At 42.3% G+C, this 20,020-nt stretch overlaps 1 protein-coding gene and 1 long non-coding RNA gene across 6 annotated transcripts in view; one reads left to right on the top strand and one right to left on the bottom strand.

Moving 5' to 3' along the window:
* LOC129813876 (uncharacterized) overlaps positions 1-20,020 on the top strand; it is a 224,808-nt gene that overhangs the window by 43,814 nt on the left and 160,974 nt on the right. For 3 of the 5 annotated variants that reach the window (XM_055866465.1, XM_055866468.1, XM_055866470.1), the window contains exon 2: positions 6,871-6,945. The exons of the other annotated variants lie outside the window; for them this stretch is intronic. The gene's annotated coding sequence lies outside the window, so the exon portion shown is untranslated. The remainder of the gene's footprint in view (positions 1-6,870; positions 6,946-20,020) is intronic. 5 annotated transcript variants of the gene reach the window in all.
* On the bottom strand, positions 11,604-15,777 carry LOC129813877 (uncharacterized). Its single transcript, XR_008753197.1, has 5 exons — positions 15,704-15,777; positions 14,657-14,756; positions 14,269-14,350; positions 12,856-13,000; positions 11,604-12,713 (listed from the first exon to the last, which is right to left on the bottom strand). It is a non-coding gene; the product is annotated as an uncharacterized LOC129813877 (long non-coding RNA).

Consider the following 20,020-nt stretch of genomic DNA (forward strand, 5'->3'; position numbering starts at 1 on the left):
AGAGAGAGGAGCGAGAGAGAGAGAGGAGCGAGAGAGAGAGAGAGTGAGAGAGAGAGAGGAGCGAGAGAGAGAGAGAGTGAGAGTGCGACCCTATTAAAATAGTAGGCTGCTGAGGTAAGTAACCTTGTCCTTATTTGGGACTTTGTGTTGAAGGCTTCTCACATACACACCATTCAGAGTAACTTCTTCTCAGAAGTCCTTGTGGTTCTTGAGTGCTTTGCTTTCCTATGCAGCGATTTTCTTTATTCCTTACGAATAAATCACCTTGTGATTTCCTGTATTACATTGCCCTTCCATCAATAACTTTTGCCGTTAACCTCTTGTACAGAACATGCATGCTGTTTGCAAGATGTAGACAGATTGATTCCCATGGCTTCCCCTTTATATACTGTAACAACCGCAGCTACATATTCTGTACTTTATTCTTCCTCTTTTGTATAAAGACACACCTAATTGGAGCAGTATTAGCAGGCAGATATGTTCAGGGCTGTGCGGTGGGAGAGGTTGGTGGGTGTATTAGGCAGAGAGGTAATTGAATGTAAAAGTTACAGCGCTGCATACAAGCTGCTCATGCGAGCCTTTGCATCTACATTTAGTCGAATAAATCTATTTATTCTACACCATCACAATAAATCCATTATTTATTTGAATCAGGTCTAAGGAAACATTATGATATGAAGAAAATGTATTTCAGAAAAACTGAATTTAACTTATGTTATCTGGTTATGCACCATGCTGCAGGCTTGTTCGTTTAGCTGACAAGATCTACTTAAGTCCAGTGCCATTATTTTATATTATATGATTTTATAGTAAGAAGAATATAATTGAATTTAGCTGAATAAAATGCAAAGGATATTTTTCCCATTCCGGAGCGTGCGCATATGAAGTGGCTATGTTGAGTGTAAAAGTGATCATTTGAAACAGGTCTTATATGTTAGATTTATAGTTATTTGGCAGCTTTAGTTGTGAATGATACAAACCTTAGAATGTCTCAGAAATCAAAACATACATGGGCTGCATGATGCCACTACAGTCTATTGAGGATTTGAGAAAGTTGCAAAAAAAGCTTGCTCTCTGTTCCTTGCCTCAGGCTGCACAGCTGTTCTCTCCACCCATCAGACTATTCTCAATTGAATCTTGTTTTTACTAATATGTAAAATGAGTTTTGATTTAGAATTGCCCATTATCAAATGGACAGCGGAAAAATACATGTCATCCAAATGCACTGGAATAGAAAAAGGAGCCCACGCTTTCTTGACGGTCTGTTTTTCAATGATGCTGGGTAGGCTACTTGGGTTTTATATCGGAGCATGTGCTTAATATGAGCAGCTGAGAAATACATATAACAACACTTATTTCACTCCACCCATCAACCACTGTTTGAGGAGCCTGATCTCCCTGCGCAACATGTGATATTCTGCCCAAACTCTGTATGCCATGGGCTCTCCAACCCTGTTCCTGCAGCTACCCAGTGCTTAATTTGGGAAACCAAGTGAAATCTGTTCAGGGAACATTGATGTTTTCGCAAGGAAACATATTTCACTAAACTGTTGACAGCCACTCTGCACGCGCAAGAATGGAATAAAGAAGAGACAGGAGATGGAAATGCACAGTGGTGAGATATTCTGTATAGCTAAAGGTAATGTGTTACCCAATTAATTATGAAAGAAAAGCCATATTACTAGGATATTCAAACTCAAATTCACTATAATTGTAGGCTAGCTCTGCCCAATCAATGAACCAACAGCTTCGCCTAATGCTATACGTTCTCTCCCAGACTCGTGGATAGACATTTTGGAGCGTAGCCTTAGATAACCACTCCATCTAGTATGAATAACAACACAGTCCACACTCAAAGGTGATTACTCAAATGTGTTTAATTTTGGAGTATAGGCTAGACAAATTATGTTCCAAAGGTATCTTAAATCATGTTTATTCTTTTTTTTTGCCTATGTGTAATATGCAGTAGGCTATACATTGTATAACGGCACAATTATAATTTTAATTCACTTTTTTTCCCGGGCTTGGGTTCATAAGCCTATGAGTATGCATAAGCTCTAATATATTTATGGGTGTTTTGAATGAATCATCACCTTAGAAAGCGCTGTCCATTTTGTTGTGTTTAGCTTTGAAACAACATCCACAACGATCATGTTTTACACTGTTTCAACCTGCTGTTGAACTTCTTTCTCCAAATTGATTACAGTGAGGTGAGTTTGAAAGCACATACTGTTTTGATGATAAGTGTTTGATGTGATTGCATTTACATTGATGTCAGAGTGGTTAGAGGGACAATAGAGCCCTGAGTACCAGGCCATTAGGACCTGATGGTCGTTAGCAAGTTGGGTACTACCAAAACATGTCCAGAGTGCATAAAGGAGATCACCGTGACTCAACAGTAACGTAGCATTTTACTGCAGTCATGACTCATGACTGGCTGTGTGGCGGTAATACGGTCACCACAACAGCCCTAGTCTGAAATCCTATTTACTAACCACACTGTTATGATAATATATTGAGATGATAGGGAGAGAAAGAGGAACTGTTGAGCAAGGAATAGAAAGAGAGATTCATAAAGCGAGAGAAGGTTGATGAATAAAGAAGAGAGATGAAAAGAGAAATGAGAATAAAGAAGGAGGGAGAGAATGGAGAAAGAAAGAAATGCAGAGAGAACTACTCCATTTTCTCCATTCCACAAAACTGGTCATTTCAAGCTAGTTTTCACCAATTACATTCATGTCAGTGTACGTCGTCCTGGATTCAAAATGTGACAACAGCCTTCAGGGGTCTGCAGCAGTCTACCCTTACCCATTCTCTGCTCCCTGCCGCTCTCATTCTCCTGACACACACACACGCAGGCATACTCACAAATCCGCCTCCTCCATCGCTCTCCTCCACCGACTTCCTCTCCATCTCTCTCTCACTCTTTTCCTCAGGCTCTCCATCCATCCACCCAGCCCCGTGTATCTACTCCTCTCCCTCCTCCTCTCCCTCCATCCACCCAGCCCCACTCCCCCATATCTACTCCTCTCCCTCCATCCACCCAGCCTCACTCCCCCTGTATCTACTCCTCTCCCTCCTCCTCTCCCTCCCTCCCTCCATCCACCCAGCCCCACTCCCCCATATCTACTCCTCTCCCTCCTCCCCTCCCTCCATCCACCCAGCCTCACTCCCCCTGTATCTACTCCTCTACCTCCTCCTCTCCCTCCATCCACCCAGCCTCACTCCCCCATATCTACTCCTCTACCTCCTCCTCTCCCTCCATCCACCCAGCCTCACTCCCCCTATATCTACTCCTCTACCTCCTCCTCTCCCTCCATCCACCCAGCCTCACTCCCCCTAAATCTACTCCTCTACCTCCTCCTCTCCCTCCATCCACCCAGCCCCACATCTCCTTGTATCTCCTCTCCCTCCTCCTCTCCATACATCCACCCAGCCCCACTCCCCCTATATCTCCTCCTCTCCCCTGATAGTGATGATAGTAATAAGAGGGCTGAGATGGAGATGAGGAGATGGGGGACAGTGGCTGTGATGAGTGAGATGGTGACAGGGTGCCGAGGAAGATGGAGGGGCTCTATTATTAGGGATAACAACAACACTGGGCCTAATTGAATGAAAGGCGCCGGCAGCCTGTGGACCCGATAGAGAGAGATCAAAGACGTGTGAAAGTTACTGGCCCTAGACCAGACCAGACTACTCTGCTAGCTACTGACTGTCTGTGGGAGACTGCTGGGGCGAGAAGGAGACCCGTATGGACAATTAAAACATTTTTATGGTTTAGAGATTAATAAATAATTGAAGATGTTCAACTGGAGAGGGAGGAAGGTTGTGAAGGAGAAAAGGAGTCTGGGGCTAAAGAGGAAAGAAAAATACTCTGCGGCTGTTTTTGTTAGTGGAGAGCTTTTATGAGAGAAAATGGAGGCAGGTAAATGCTTTCGACTAAATCTAGGGAGACAGTGTGGATCTTTTCATGATAGTAGGATTTGTTACAAGCTGGAAATACAATAAAACAAGCTGCTCTACAAACTCTCTGGCTCTAGAGGGAGAGTAGAGGTGGATTCTCACAGCCCATCGTCGAGTGTGTGTGTGTGTGTGTGTGTGTGTGTACATGGCTCTCTGTGTGTGTATGTATGTGGCTCTGTGTGTGTGTGTGTGTGTGTACGCTTGTACTTACTTTTGTCAGTCAGTAAATCCATGCTTTGCCCATTTTGACAGACCTGATTTAACGGGGCAAGGGCTCCATGTGCAAAGCCGCTAATCTGTCAGAGCATAGCACAGAACATACTAACAAGGCCTTCAAACACGCTAAGGATCATGCTAACCACATCATCAGTCACATTTGCGTCACGCATGTCTTCAGATGCCCTTTCTTAGCAAAAAAAAGCAGAGGAATATTTGTTTTTGCATCAGCAGCTCCTCGTATGGAGAGAGAAGCCAGGCATACATTCATTAAGGTCCAAACCCACCTCGATCAGAGGAGAGGAGCAGGAGCGATGGAGGGGAGAGAGATAGAGGGTACAGACAGCGGGAGGGGAGAAGTTGATGAAGGGAAGACCATGAAGACGGTAGAAGGCACTGTGGAAGTGGAAAGGGAAGGTAAAAAAGGGGAGAGATGATGGATACATGTGAGCAGACCTGGAGAAGAGGGGACAGGAGAGAGACAAGGATAAATATTGATGATGTGATAATATGTGTTGTTCCAGTGCTGCAGAGGAAGGAAGAAAACACAGGCTACTTTGGTGTGGACCTGTGGGCAAGGCAAGTGACAGCACAGGCGGGAGCTCCCTGCTGGCTACAACACCGGCCCTGCATTTTTCATAGGGACTATATGGCGAGATGGCCCAGGGACGATGTGCTAGCGATGTTCCCTGGAGTGCAGCTCTTCATTAAAAGTCCTTTGACCTGAGATGAGACCGAGAGAAACAGAGAAGTTCAAAGACAAGGATGAGAGAGAAATAATAAAAAATTAAGAAATACATCTGCAAGCAGCCATGTCGGGTTCAAGCTTTGGCCCCATAGCACCACCATCAGGACACATTGGACACATTGCCCCCTAGGATGAGCTACTTCTGTACTCCTTACCGCGCTTGCCAAATATTAGAACTCAACATTGAACAGATCATGCAATATGCTTTTCATGTATTTTGGAAATGTTTTAGTTATGTTGACTACTTGAAACATATTTTTCTCCAGAACCGCTGGACTGACTGGAACCAAATGTTGTATATATTTTAGGACTCTAGCTCAAACATGTTATTACATGTAGAGTCTTGACAGTGTCATTACATGTAGAGTCTTGACAGTGTCATTACATGTAGAGTCTTGACAGTGTCATTACATGTAGAGTCTTGGCAGTATTTGATTTATATGCATTCATGTGCCAGGTCATGCCCACGTGAATGTTCATTGGTTTATAGCGACCATATTGTTTCAGGTACTAGCCTGGAAAATATTGCATTGAGAGATCTTGGTACAATAGATGCTATATATCAAGTTTCATCCAGATCGGCCCAGTGGTTCCGAAGTAGAAGTTGTTACATTCTTTTCCACAAAATTCAAAATGGCGAAATAGCCATCATGGCAGACCTTATGGGTCCTTGAGGCAAATATGAACTTTTTAAGTCTTACTGTATGCTTCCCCATTGAAACAGTTCTCATATATTCTGCAGAAATTTTGTGGCGCTTATTGTTCGTTTTGGTCTTCGTGCACACAAATGTTTTTCTTGAGTCAAGTCGAAGTTCGGTAGCTAAAGTGTACGCCCCTTCATCCTCTCCTAATATTGCTAATAGGAGTGGGAACATGAAGTGTTTGTCGTATTTCAACGAGAGGCGACTGCCTTTCATGCGCATTTTTTAAACTTGAGAAATACTGCCCCAAACATCTTAGTTAGATGTAAAATTGCATGACTAAGACCTCCTCGGCAAAATCGTCAATTATTGACAGATTTCTTGATATATCTTTTTTTGAAGAGTGTTTCTGGCAATGTTATTGCTACAGTGGCTCAAGAGAGACAAACAGTAATATTGCCGCTTTGGGGAATATGCAAGCACATACATGTTCTTCACCTAGCTAAGGTCTGATAGGAGCAAACTCAACTTATGTATGCGGACACCTTTAGGAAAGAGATCTAGGGACCATATTTTATGACTCTAGGTCACGCGGGGTGATGGGAGTAACCTTTCAAAGTTGACATATTAAAACGATTGTTATAGTGCCACGATGTTAATGGGCATGTCATTGCATGAAAGGGTGTGGCCTTTGGCCCTTTACCAACATGCAAGGTTGCACCCTCCTAGGGCCCATCATCTCACTGGAATTCAAATTTGACCTTACAGAAGAAGATGTATAATGAATGCCAAGAAATACAATAGAGTTTCAGCAGGGAGAACAACCGCACTTTCTCACTGAAACCACGGGAGTTCAAGGTTGACCACCGTACTGCAGGCATTGTTTGTAGAAAACAGGATCCCCATTATAGTAACTGGAAAAATTACAATCTACGTGGTCAATCTTCCTGTAAATATATAATTGCTTCGAATACGCCAGATGTAGGTCCATGAACCGATTATTTTACCATCGCACACAGAAGTTAAAAGGATAATTTAGTTGCTCATGGCAGCCGAGTCTACCTTCAACTTGAGATACTCAATGATCACAGTTACATGCACACAATAATACGATTATTGTGGATAGGTTGCTATAATAGTTTGTTTAAATCGTTTGCATACTGTTTACATGAAATCGGGCTACCTGGTAGAAAAATCAGCAATCAAAATACATTTTCTACCATAGTGACCAGGCTATTTTATTCTGAGTTCAGACATATAAAGTTTGTATGTGAAAACTATTTGTAAAATGTATACTTTCAGTTTTTCCTAACTCACTTCACTCACGGTGTCACGATCGTCGTCTGGAGAAGGAGAGGAGGACCAAGGTGCAGCGTGGTAAGTGTTCATTATTTTAATTAAAATTTGAAACACTTGACAAAACAACAAAACGATAACCGAACAGTCCTGTAAGGTGAACACACAAAACAGAAAACAACCACCCACAAACACAGGTGGGAACAGGCTACCTAAGTATGATTCTCAATCAGAGACAACGATAGACAGCTCCCTCTGATTGAGAACCATACCCATGCCAAACACACAGAAATACAAAAATAGGACAACATAGAACACCAGACATAGAATGCCCACCCAAACTCACGCCCTGACCAACCAAAATAGAGACATAAAAAGGATCTCTACGGTCAGGGCGTGACACACGGGGTAAGAGGGAGGCTTGCACTACTGGTGCTGGCACATGTGCAGATCAAATACACCACTGGAAATCCGATCAAGCTGTTTACATGTCCTAATAATTTGAAAGATTGCTCACAAATACCCAGTGTTTTTCTTTGCTGCTTGAAACCCTTAAGAATAAATAAAGTAAAAATAAGTGAAAAGTTGGTGAAAATACAGAGGAAGTTGAGATTGGACTTGGTTTAGCTCTGGTAACAGATGAGTTAGCAGTGTGCTGATGTTGCTGTAATGTATTTTGGGATAATGGAGTTATGATGGATGGGCCGTGTCTGGCCTATGAGGTGTACTGGAGGTCGAGCATTGGTTCTTGACTGGACGACATTGACACTTGACCATCAGCAATTTCAGTTGAATTTGTTTTATATTTCCTTTTTTTAAATAATATTTTTATTCAAGTCGTATCCAGTTACTTCAACCAGCAGTTGATCAGCAGTTGATCAGTCCACAATTAACAGACTAATTCTATACAGGGAACAAAGAGACCCAGAGAGAATTTGAAAGCTTTAAAATTCCACTTTCCTATGATCTTGAAAATCCAACTGTTCCCTTTCGTCCCCAATCTTTAAAGAGGTGCAATTAAATAGGTCAAATTAGAATGTTTTCATCTTTAGTGTCCCTCTGGTAAACATTGCAGTTTGGATCAATTAACCAACAGAAAATGAGCAAAGTAGGGGTTTGCCTCAATATCACACCATTGTTCATTTAGGTTTTTTAATTAATGGATTTTGAAGTAAAAATCACGAACGTTTTTTAATTTAAAAAAGTACTTTTTAGGGGGGTGGTGGCGGATCAGAGTGTTAATCATAAGAAGGGTTTTAAAGTGTGGAGTATTTCGTTTTAATTAAAGAGGAACCTGTCAAGGAATGCCACCAATAGACAGAGTTCAAATACGACACAATCCTCAGTTATTCCCCCCTTTCCTGTCCATCTCTCTCTCTCTCTCTCTATCTCTATATATATAAATATATATATATACACTGCTCAAAAAAATAAAGGGAACACTTAAACAACACAATGTAACTCCAAGTCAATCACACTTCTGTGAAATCAAACTGTCCACTTAGGAAGCAAAACTGATTGACAATAAATTTCACATGCTGTTGTGCAAATGTAATAGACAAAAGGTGGAAATTATAGGCAATTAGCAAGACACCCCCCAAAACAGGAGTGATTCTGCAGGTGGTGACCACAGACCACTTCTCAGTTCCTATGCTTCCTGGCTGATGTTTTGGTCACTTTTGAATGCTGGCGGTGCTCTCACTCTAGTGGTAGCATGAGACGGAGTCTACAACCCACACAAGTGGCTCAGGTAGTGCAGTTCATCCAGGATGGCACATCAATGCGAACTGTGGCAAAAAGGTTTGCTGTGTCTGTCAGCGTAGTGTCCAGAGCATGCAGGCGCTACCAGGAGACAGGCCAGTACATCAGGAAACGTGGAGGAGGCCGTAGGATGTGCCATCCTGGATGAGCTGCACTACCTGAGCCACTTGTGTGGGTTGTAGACTCCGTCTCATGCTACCACTAGAGTGAGAGCACCGCCAGCATTCAAAAGTGACCAAAACATCAGCCAGGAAGCATAGGAACTGAGAAGTGGTCTGTGGTCACCACCTGCAGAATCACTCCTCAATCAGTGTTGCTTCCTAAGTGGACAGTTTGATTTCACAGAAGTGTGATTGACTTGGAGTTACATTGTGTTGTTTAAGTGTTCCCTTTATTTTTTTGAGCAGTGTATATACACACACACACACACACACACACACACACACACACACACACACACACACACACACACACACACACACACACACACACACACACACACACACACACACACACACACACACACACACACTACCGGTCAAAAGTTTTAGAACACCTACTCATTCAAGGGTTTTTATTTGAGATTCTTCAAATAGCCAACCTTTGCCTTGATGACATCTTTGCACACTCTTGGCATTCTCTCAACCAGCTTCACTTGGAAGGAGTTCCCACATATGCTGAGCACTTGTTGGCTGTTTTTCCTTCACTCTGCGGTCCGACTCATCCCAAACCATCTCAATTGGGTTGAGGTCAGGGATTGTGGAAGCCAGGTCATCTGATGCAGCACTCCATCCCTCTCCTTCTTGGTAAAATAGCCCTTACACAACCTGGAGGTGTGTTGGGTCATTGTCCTTTTGAAAAACAAATGATAGTCCCACTAAGCCCAAACCAGATGGGATGGCGTATTGCTGCTGTGGTAGCCATGCTGTTTAAGTGTGCCTTGAATTCTAAATAAATCACAGACAGTGTCACCAGCAAAGCACCCCCACACCATAACACCTCCTCCTCCATGCTTTACGGTGGGAAATCCACATGCGGAGATCATCCGTTCACCCACACCGCGTCTCACAAAGACACGGCGGTTGGAACCAAAAATCTCCCATTTGGATACATTTCCACTGGTCTAATGTCCATTGCTCATGTTTCTTGGCTCAAGCAAGTCTCTTATTTTATTGGTGTCCTTTAGTAGTGGTTTCCTTGCAGCAATTCGACCACGAATACCTGATTCACACAGTCTCCTCTGAACAGTTGATGTTGAGATGTGTCTGTTACTTGAACTCTGTGAAGCATTTATTTGGGCTGCAATTTCTGAGGCTGTTAACTCTAATGAACATATCCTCTGCAGCAGAGGTAACTCTGAGTATTCCATTCCTGTGGCGGTCATCATGAGAGCCAGTTTCATCATAGCGCTTGATGGTATTTGCAACTGCACTTGAAGAAACGTTCAAACTTGAAATGTTTTCGCATTGACTGACCTTCATGTCTTAAAGTAATGATGGACTATTGTTTCTCTTTGCTTACTTGAGCTGTACTTGCCATAATATGGACTTGGTCTTTTACCAAATAGGGCTATCTTCTGTATACCCCCCTACATTGTCACAACACAACTGATTGGCTCAAACGCATTAAGAAGGAAAGACATTCCAGAAATGTCCTTGTTTTTGAAAGAAAAGTTCCTCTGTCCAGTGTCTGTGTTCTTTTGCCCATCTTAATCTCTTCTTTTTATTGACCATTCTGAGATGTCATTTTCTTTGCAACTCTGCCTAGAAGGCCAGCATCCCGGAGTCGCCTCTTCACTGTTGACATTGAGACTGGTGTTTTGCAGGTGCTATTTAATGAAGCTGCCAGTTGAGGACTTGTGAGGCGTCTGTTTCTCAAACTAGACACTCTAATGTACTTGTCCTCTTGCTCAGTTGTGCAGTGGGGACTCCCACTCCTCTTTCTATTCTGGTTAGAGCCAGTTGCGCTGCTCTGTGAAGGGAGTAGTGCACAGCGTTGTACGAGATCTTCAGTTTCTTGGCAATTTATCGCATGGAATAGCCTTCATTTCTCAGAACAAGAATAGACTGATGAGTTTCAGAAGAAAAGTCTTTGTTTCTGGCCATTTTAAGCCTTCAATCGAACCCACAAATGCTGATGCTCCAGACACTCAACTAGTCTAAAGAAGGCCAGTTTATTGCTTCTTTAATCAGAACAACAGTTTTCAGCTGTGCTAACATAATTGCAAAAGGGTTTTCTATTGATTAATTAGCCTTATAAAATGATAAACTTGGATTAGCTAACACAACGTGCCATTGGAACACAGGAGTGATGGCTGCTGATATTGGGCCTCTGTACGCCTCTGTAGATATTCCATAGAAAATCTGCTGTTTCCAGCTACAACTGTCATTTACAACATTAACAATGTCTACACTGTATTTCTGATCAATTTGATGTTTTTTTAATGGACCAAAAATTTGCTTTTCTTTCAAAAACAAGGACGTTTCTAAGTGACCCCAAACTTTTGAACGGCAGTGTATATATATATATACTATATATACTATATATATATATATATTTATCTCTCTCGCTCTATCTCTCTGGTGATGTTGCCTCTGTGCTGTGCAGTGTCTGTATCAGAAGGAGGATTAGGAGTTTCTCTGAGCTCTATTTTGAAATGACAAAGATGACGAAGGGATGGAGGGAGGGTGAGCTCAGTCACTTCACTTGATTCCCCAGATTGAATTAGTGTGGTTTTAGAAGAGTAAGAGTTATTTTTTATGTACACAATATTCCTCACTTTTTCCCTCTTCTCTCTTCAAGTTTTCCTCAGCTGTTGCTCTCTTTCTCTCTGGCTTTCTCTCTCTCTCAAGTCATTATTATCCTGCTCTCTCTTGCATTCTCGCCATCCTCATCCCTATTTTGTTTCTCTCCCTCTATCTCCTCTCTCTCTGCCTCCCTGTCCCCGTCTCCCTCTATCCCCTCCCTCTGTCCCCATCTCCCTCTATCCCCTCTCTGTGTTAGTAGCGTATAATACTGTTTTCATACCAATGATAAATTAAGCTGAAGTGATTAGCACAGTGTGAAACGTGATTACAATGCGTTGCTGATTGGCTGAGCTGATGCCCTTTATCAGAGAGACTTTGCTAGGTAACATCTTTACACGTAGCCCTCCACACAGCTGGAATCTCACAAGAGGAATCCAGGTTAATTGCCTTGATTGTAGATATAGCAGAGTTATTCCAGAGGGAATTGAACCGGCTATTGCCATATTATAGCTGAGAGTGAACCTGCAGACTCTCTCTCTCTATCTCTCTCTCTGCAGCCTGTTTGCAAAGTCAATTTCAGACATAAACAAAACAAGCTGCTGCTGGGAAGGTGTCTTAGTCTGTCTAGGTTTCCGTGGCAACAGAGGACAGGGTCGTCCCAATAGAATGTTTGCCAATTACTGGGATTAATGGGCCGATAGTAGCGCTCCCATCAGCGTCCTGAACAGTGGCACCCCACGTCTCACTCTCTCACTCTGGCCAGCAGGGACGTAAAAATATGAAATAATAATAACAAGGAATATAACTGACCTCCCATTGTTTTCGTGCCTGCGCCAGCGTTGCTGCTATTACGCCAATCAATGTCATTAGCGTTACACATCCTAATAGATGAATGTGATTTTCTATGGTTTGTTGTATGCATAATAATGTTGCCTATATAGTTAATTTCAGCACAATCAACTCTAGCAGCCACTTAAAACACACACACAATCCCATTGGAGAGATCTGGTGGCTGAGGCTGGTGACATGACACATTTGGGAGGATGATGGGAGTCCCACAGTATAGGCGCAGACCGCACAGAGATGACAAAATACATTTTTCAAAAATCGTTAAAGACAAATGATTTTTTACTTAAAACGTTTAATAAAGACATTTATGGTAAAATATTATGGGGAATGGGAATGAGAGGGCTAGTTACAGTGTTTGGAAGGGATCACAGCAGTGATTGAATGAGGCATGAGTTGAGGTGTTCAGAGGCTTCAGTGCAGGACAGGTTCATCATGGATGGATGGTGATGGAGAAGAGCTCAACTCTCACACTGAGGGCAGCACAGGATTTGACTGGGAAGATAAACAATAACACTACACAGTTAGACAAACGAGATCAGAATGAGTTAGACCAAGAAAGGAGTAAATCATATATGTGTATTAATGTGATTGACTCTACATACAATAATGAGAGAAAATGTGCAGGGCTACTCACAGTGCTTGGAGAGGAAACCTTCAATGTGCAAGTGGATGAGCGGGCACATGAGACGTGGCTTCAGTTCATGTCAGGACAGAGTTGACAATGGTAGTAGAGTGGACTGGTCATCACCTCTTAAATCAGGGAACAGCAGGCGACTTAGCTGGAAATACAAATAGCAGGTACATTCCATTACAGCAGCGCCATTATAGGTTTTCCCAAGTTTCTCCATGAAGTTAAACTCAGACATCTCAGAATTCAAAGTCAAACACAGACTGCGCATCTCGCCCACTTGACACTGAAAGTAGCCCAAGAAACATTCCTGAATAAAGCCCTGATCATCCACATATCTGACGATAATCGTCAGTTTTGAGCAGACTGATGGCACCACAGGTCCCAGAGTGGTGGTAAAACTCCGAACCCTATAGAGTATGACAGTGATTAATCAGTTGTAAAAAGGTTTTATATGGGCTATGATGGGATCACTTTTTCTAAATCAAACTCCTGGCCATGGGGAGGATGAAAAGCCTGTCAAACAGCAGCTACCTTGTATTTTGTTTTATTGACATTTTTTATTTAGACTTGTTCATCTGAATTATATTAAACTAGACAAACGGGGGTGTCCTCTACACAGACACAGAGGCAACAACTGATGAACAATAGAACTCACAGGGCTGAGCTTACTGTATACGTGTTTGCATCATGCAGGCCTATGCAACTGTAACACTAATAAAACATTTACTCACAGTCTATGTCATCACTATTGTGTTAATTGATTAATTCCAGTTAATAATTTTGGATTGAAAAGGTCTATGCAGCCTATCCAGCTCAAATAAAAAAATACATTCAAATTTGATTACATTCACATTTTCTCCTGACAAAAACAAATAGACTATAATTACATACCGTTACCAATTTCCTTACCCTGACCAGATGGACAGGGCACATAGGCTGTTTGCAGTTACTGTTGTTAGTGGCCTACAGTTAATCAGACAGAAAAATGGTCTTGTTTTCATCCCATACAGCATGTCAGATCGTTAATGTTGAAGTGTACCCCAGGTTGCTGCAACATTTATGTAAAGAGTTTTTGTTTGTGTCTGTTGGGAGTGATGATGCGTTATCACATTGTTAAATAAATACCTGAGGAAAGTGGAAAGCGTAGCCTACTTGAGTGCGCGTTGTGCTAAAAAATTGCTGTGTCACCTCACTTTTAATGGATGATGTGATGGAAGCTATCAAATCACTCTGAATTTGACATCCCAGAGAAGACAGTAGAAACATCCACATGCTCAGCAAGTAAAGCATTGTAATGTGCAATTAACTCTGCAAGCTCCTTGTAGTTCCCTCTAATCGTGCCCCTAAGTAAAAGTCAACTCTTGCCCAAAAATGCAGTAATGTCAATAAGCTGCTTGAGACCCTGTTTCTTCTTACCTTCTTCTTGTGTTACGCAGTTTGAAAACACAGATCTTCATCCATTAAATGATTGATGAGGATTTTCCCCAGAAACTTGAATCTGATGTGGGCAATGAAAGGGGTTCTTCAACAAAAAATCCACTACATTGTCATTAGCGTTAGACATTCTGGCAGAGAAAACTGCACTCTGTTAGCTAACTAACTACCTGCTACTGATAGTGTAATTTATTTACATTTGCCTTGCTAACTAACTCGACATAAAAAAGTTATAAAACCAAGAAAACAATATGCAATCTACCTCCTCCATCTCCCATAGTTTGAAGGAACTAATTTGAATTTAATTATTTAAAAAATGCCCAACTATCAGTATTCACTCTCAGTTTATCCAACAATGTCACCAACTCACCAAGCTTCGAAATCACACATGCGTCGTACTAGGTTCATTCTTTGATCCTTTGATTGGATGGAAGATGTCCTCCGGAAGTTGTCATAATTACCATGTAGGTCTATGGAAAGGGGTGAGAACCATGAGCCTTCTCGGTTTTGTATTGAAGTCAATTTGTGTTTTATTCAGGTATTTCGTGATGTAAATATTAGGGATGCACGATATATCGGTGAACATATTGGAATTGGCCAATATTAGCTAAAAATGGCAACATCGGTATCGGGCCGATGTCTAGTAAACACAGATGTTAAAAACCGATGTCAAAGCTACCGTGCATACCTACTGTATATAAACGTAGGTACATGATGTAATGACGCCACTTAAAATTTTGCCCTAGACGTGCAACACAACATTCCTAACCTAGCCCACAATGTCTGCTGTGTGGATCGAGCAGTCAACAAGACGAGCAGAAAATTGAAAGAGTAAGAACATTTCAGCGAGACAACTCAAAGGCGAAACCATTAAAGCCAAGATAATGGAATTCATTGCCCTTGACAAGTAACCATTCTCTGTCGTGGGTGATGTTGGCTTTCACCGACTGGTCGAGCACCGGTACACAATACCACGTGCTCTATTTTTCAGATGTTGCCCTACTGGAGTTACACAGTATAGCGTCAATGCTATTAGCTTCACAACATACATACTATGGAACACCGTTTGGGTCTTTGAATGTCAAAAAAGATATAGTATCACTGTCAAAGCTGTACTAAAAAGTCTGCAAACAAGCAAACATCGGCCACGAACGATGTGCTTACAATACCGCATTGGTAATAAAGCATAATTTGTTTGACTGCAACTTCTGGGGTAGCTAGCTTTAGCTTGGTACCTCGCTAGCACCAATAGAACTAGCCTGAAAACAATGACCAGTAGAAACTGCAGTCATTTTCATTATTCTTAAGAATGATTTAGGAATCCTTGTGAGTAAGTATTAGCTAGGTTACCACTTGTTGTTCGCCTATTGAAACTGAACTTCAGATCATAAAAATAAATAGCTAGCCATCTACTTACCCCTGTTGCCCAAAGCTAATGTTAAAAGTAGCCAGCTAGCTTCATCTGGCTAGTGACGCTCGACTGGACCGGGTTATGTGTTGTGAAGCTAGGCACAATAGTGGAATTTGCGGTTTGCCTTCAAAATAAAGTATGCCATTGACAGTGATGCAAATTAATACAAATAGCAGAATTATGGCATGCTTTTATTTTGAAGGCTAACCGCAAAGTCCACTATTGTGGCTAATCCTTATTGTGGCTAGCTTCACATAGATGGGTCCGACCACCATTAATCAAATAAGAACTGTCTTATAAATGAGGGTTATTTTAGATGATGACACCTAGCTATATAGTTAGCTAGCTAACTATAGCTACTGAAACAGATTATGTCGTTTTGCTATGTTTTTGGGGAAGAACATTGTTTGCATCTATGAGCTAGCTAGCTTTTTTTTATGACTAGCACTTGTAGGTGTGCGAGACAACTTTACCAGCATAATAGCATACGTATCGATAAATCGTTGTGACATATGAAATACGAGTGAGTGTAATCAATGTGTAATAACTACGTAAAAAATGAATAAACACGTTAAATTATTATGAGACGTGCAGTCGTATTCAGGTCCTGATTGGTCAACAAGCTAATTTGACACTTCAAATAGTGTTATTTCACGTATATCTTTTTTGACACGCAAAGGCCCAAACGGCGTTCCATCCAAATACTGTTTGAGAATGAAACAACTGAACAAATGAACAACGAAACAGCACAGCAAGTAAGTGAAAGAAATAGGTTTTGATGATGTTTTACTGATAAATGGGGACATATGTAAATGCCAATATGGTGTGGTGTGTGTAACCTTTATTTAACTAGGCATGTCAGTTAAGAACAAATTCTTATTTACAATGACGGCCTGGACAACGCTGGGCTAATTGTGCGCCGCCCTATGGAACTCCCAATCACGTCCGGATGTGATACAGCCTGGATTCGAACCAGGGACTGTAGTGACGCCTCTTGCACTGAAAGCCAGTGCCTTAGACCGCTGCGTCCATGTGTGTGTGTTAACTATTTAACTGTAGTAGAACGCTTAAAAGGATGCTAAAATCCTAAATATCGGTTATTGGTATAGTTTTTTTTGGCAAGGAAATATCGGATATCAGTATCGGCCAAAATGTCATATCTGTGCATCACTAGTAAATATATATAAAAAATATAACTTTTTTAATGTTTCATTATTTATTTATTTTCTGAAATTCACTGAGTTGGTTGGTCCTCCCCTTCCTTCTCTGAGGAGCCTCTACTGCTCAATATATACTCTATTAGCACTGGAAACAATCTGCCGAGCAAATCCAATCATGATTAAACTTCCTGACCCAGCATTCATCCACTACCTAATCAGCACCAAGCAGTTGATCCCCCTCTTCCTCTCCACTTATCCATCCTTCTCCTCCTTATCATTTCATTTTGTCTTCCTCCTGCAAGTGCAGCACATTCTGTACATTCCTTACTGTAGCTAAAGATGGTATATTTTGTACAATACAAACCGGGATTGAGGCCTCACTTCGGTCAATCTCAGAAAAGGGAAAACCATGCTCGGAGAGTATTTATGCTGTGTAGGAAGTGTTAACGTGTTAAAACCAACACCTCCTGCAAGCTGTTCCTCCTTGGACACGTTGTCAGTGGATAATGACGCAAAACTACACCTGTCCTTGACATACAGCGTAAACATTATCAGCGAACCTGTGATTGATGTTTTTTTTTTATTAAAAGCAATTAAATCGGGGTCAAAGTCTGAAAAAACAGTGCTGTGTTACAATTGCCCAGTACAGTGACAGGTTTTAGTTGGAGAGCCTGGCATATTGTAAAAAACAGTATTTCCTGTGTGTGTGTGTCTCTGTCATCTAAAGGCCCCCTGTAGTGGACATTATCTGGTTAGGACTTCTATTATTATTCTGTTCATTCTCTTTCATCACTGCTCCCTAGTAGCCTGGCAACAGAGGGTTTGTTTTGAGGACAGGTTAGCCCTTCCTAGTGCTTTTGTTCCTGTGCAGTGATTCACAATGGTGAATGGATGGAAGTCATCATGTCTTTACCCTCTGACTGGCTGGGGCCACACAGTGGATGTGAATGGGTGACAGAGAAAGACACACTGCAGGGTTAACCGACTGGATTAACACACTGATCAACTCTGCAGGGAGAAAGAGATGGAAGACGAGAGAGAGATTGATAGAGAGAAGGAGAGGTGGAGATGGGAGAGAAGGAGAGGGGGAGGAATAGGGAGCGAGAGAGAGGTGTTGAGAGGATAGGGGGAGAGAGAGAAGAAGTAAATGGAGACGAGAAAGCAGGTTGAATCCTGGAATGAGTAAGAAAGATGAGGAGAGAGGTGAAAGAATCGGGAGAGATTAAATAAGGGAGGGGGACAAGAAGAGAAAGAGGGAGATGGAGGAAGGGAAAGGAGAGTGCAAGAGATTGATGAGAGAGAGTGAAAAACGAATTCTCACTTCACTCTGGACTGGAAGATTAAGGAAGATTAGAGAGATAAAGGGAGGGAGAGATGGACTGATAACTTCTACCACATGCCAGCCAGAGAGATATCTTTGAATGCCTAATACCCTGAGAGAGATAGAGAGACAGAGGGGGGGGGGGGGGAGAAAAAGGGAGAATGGAGTTAGGGAGGGAGAGAATGGCAGATACAGAATGTGTGTCTGTGAAAGAGACAGAATTGGAGTGATAAAGGGATGGATGGATCAAAAGAAAGAAAGAAAAGCTGTCTCAGAAGTGTCCCTGTCTCAGAGGAGTCTTAATGGTAGTGGTCCGTGAGAGTAATGTCCCTGTCTCAGAGGAGTCTTAATGGTAGTGGTCCGTGAGAGTAATGCCCCTGTTTCAGAGGAGTCTTAATGGTAGTGGTCCGTGAGAGTAATGTCCCTGTCTCAGAGGAGTCTTAATGGTAGTGGTCCGTGAGAGTAATGTCCCTGTCTCAGAGGAGTCTTAATGGTAGTGGCCGTGAGAGTAATGTCCTTATATTAGTAGCCATTTATATGAGTGTGCAGTAATCCTGGCTTGTCTGCTGGGTGGAGATAATAACAGAGCTACAGTACCCAGGTCCTCTATAGCTTCAGACCTCCCCACACTCTCAGTCTAATACTATCCTCCAGTCCAGAGAATGCACACACACACACACACACTTGTCCAGTCAGATAGTGGACATTTCAACACCTATCTACGCCAAGAACCGACTGACCCTTCTCTTCTCTTGTCCTCTCCTCATCTCCTCTTCACCATGCCCAAACACAGACACACTTTTGGAGCTGGGACGATAATTTCTAATTTATCGACACTGACCGTAACGGTCAGTAATCGCTGGTATTTTGCTGATATTGTTCATTACGATAAGTAGCCTACACTAGAGAAATGTGAAGTTTGAAATGAAATAAGTTGCTAATATGAGTGATTGTTAATGGGACAATTCATTGCTACAAACATCAAACTGGTAGTAGTGGTTAAAGGATCATTTAAAAAAATACTTATACACATTAATATTATAAATGTATCATCCTATTTATTGTTAGGGCATTCATTCAGATATGGATTTTTATCCACATCGTCCAGCTCTACACCCATTCATGTGCTCCCTCTTATTGTCTCTTATTGTCTCCAGCTCCAGGTCAATCCCCAAGCTTAGACCTGGGCCCAATATTAGGGAAAGGGTTATACTGCACGCACACACACACACACACACACACACACACACACACACACACACACACACACACACACACACACACACACACACACACACACACACACACACACACACACACACACACACACACACACACACACACACACACACACACACACACACACACAACTTTGTATCAAAGGGGAGCCTCAGAGAGGCCACTGCAGCAGACTCAATCCGTCATGGAGGATTACAACGTAAGCTTCTAAACGGCGATAGATGCGGTTTTATGGAAAAACACCGGGCTTTCTAGAAGAGCGGCTCTGTACATTAGCAGAAAGGGGATTCTCCGGCTCTGCAGTATCCTTATTGCCAAGACCGTCATGATCGCTCTCCTATAAGTGCTGACCGTGGGCTACCGTTGGCCTTTGACCTTCCCACCCTACCCTCAGCCCCCTTGTCAATTGTCCCCTGGCCCCTGCCCTCGCAGTGTGTGGTTGGAGGATTTCAACTGTGCTGAGCAAGTTACCTCGGGGTAGAGGCGGGATTGGTGGTGGTGTGTGTGTACGTACAGTAAGTTTGTGTGTTTGGACATCTTGAGCGGAGTTACAGCTGCTTGCTGGAAGCGAGCCAGATAACCCACACAGCATCACCCAGCATG

The sequence above is a fragment of the Salvelinus fontinalis genome, chromosome 17 (assembly GCF_029448725.1).
Source record: "Salvelinus fontinalis isolate EN_2023a chromosome 17, ASM2944872v1, whole genome shotgun sequence".
Classification (NCBI taxonomy): domain Eukaryota; kingdom Metazoa; phylum Chordata; class Actinopteri; order Salmoniformes; family Salmonidae; genus Salvelinus; species Salvelinus fontinalis.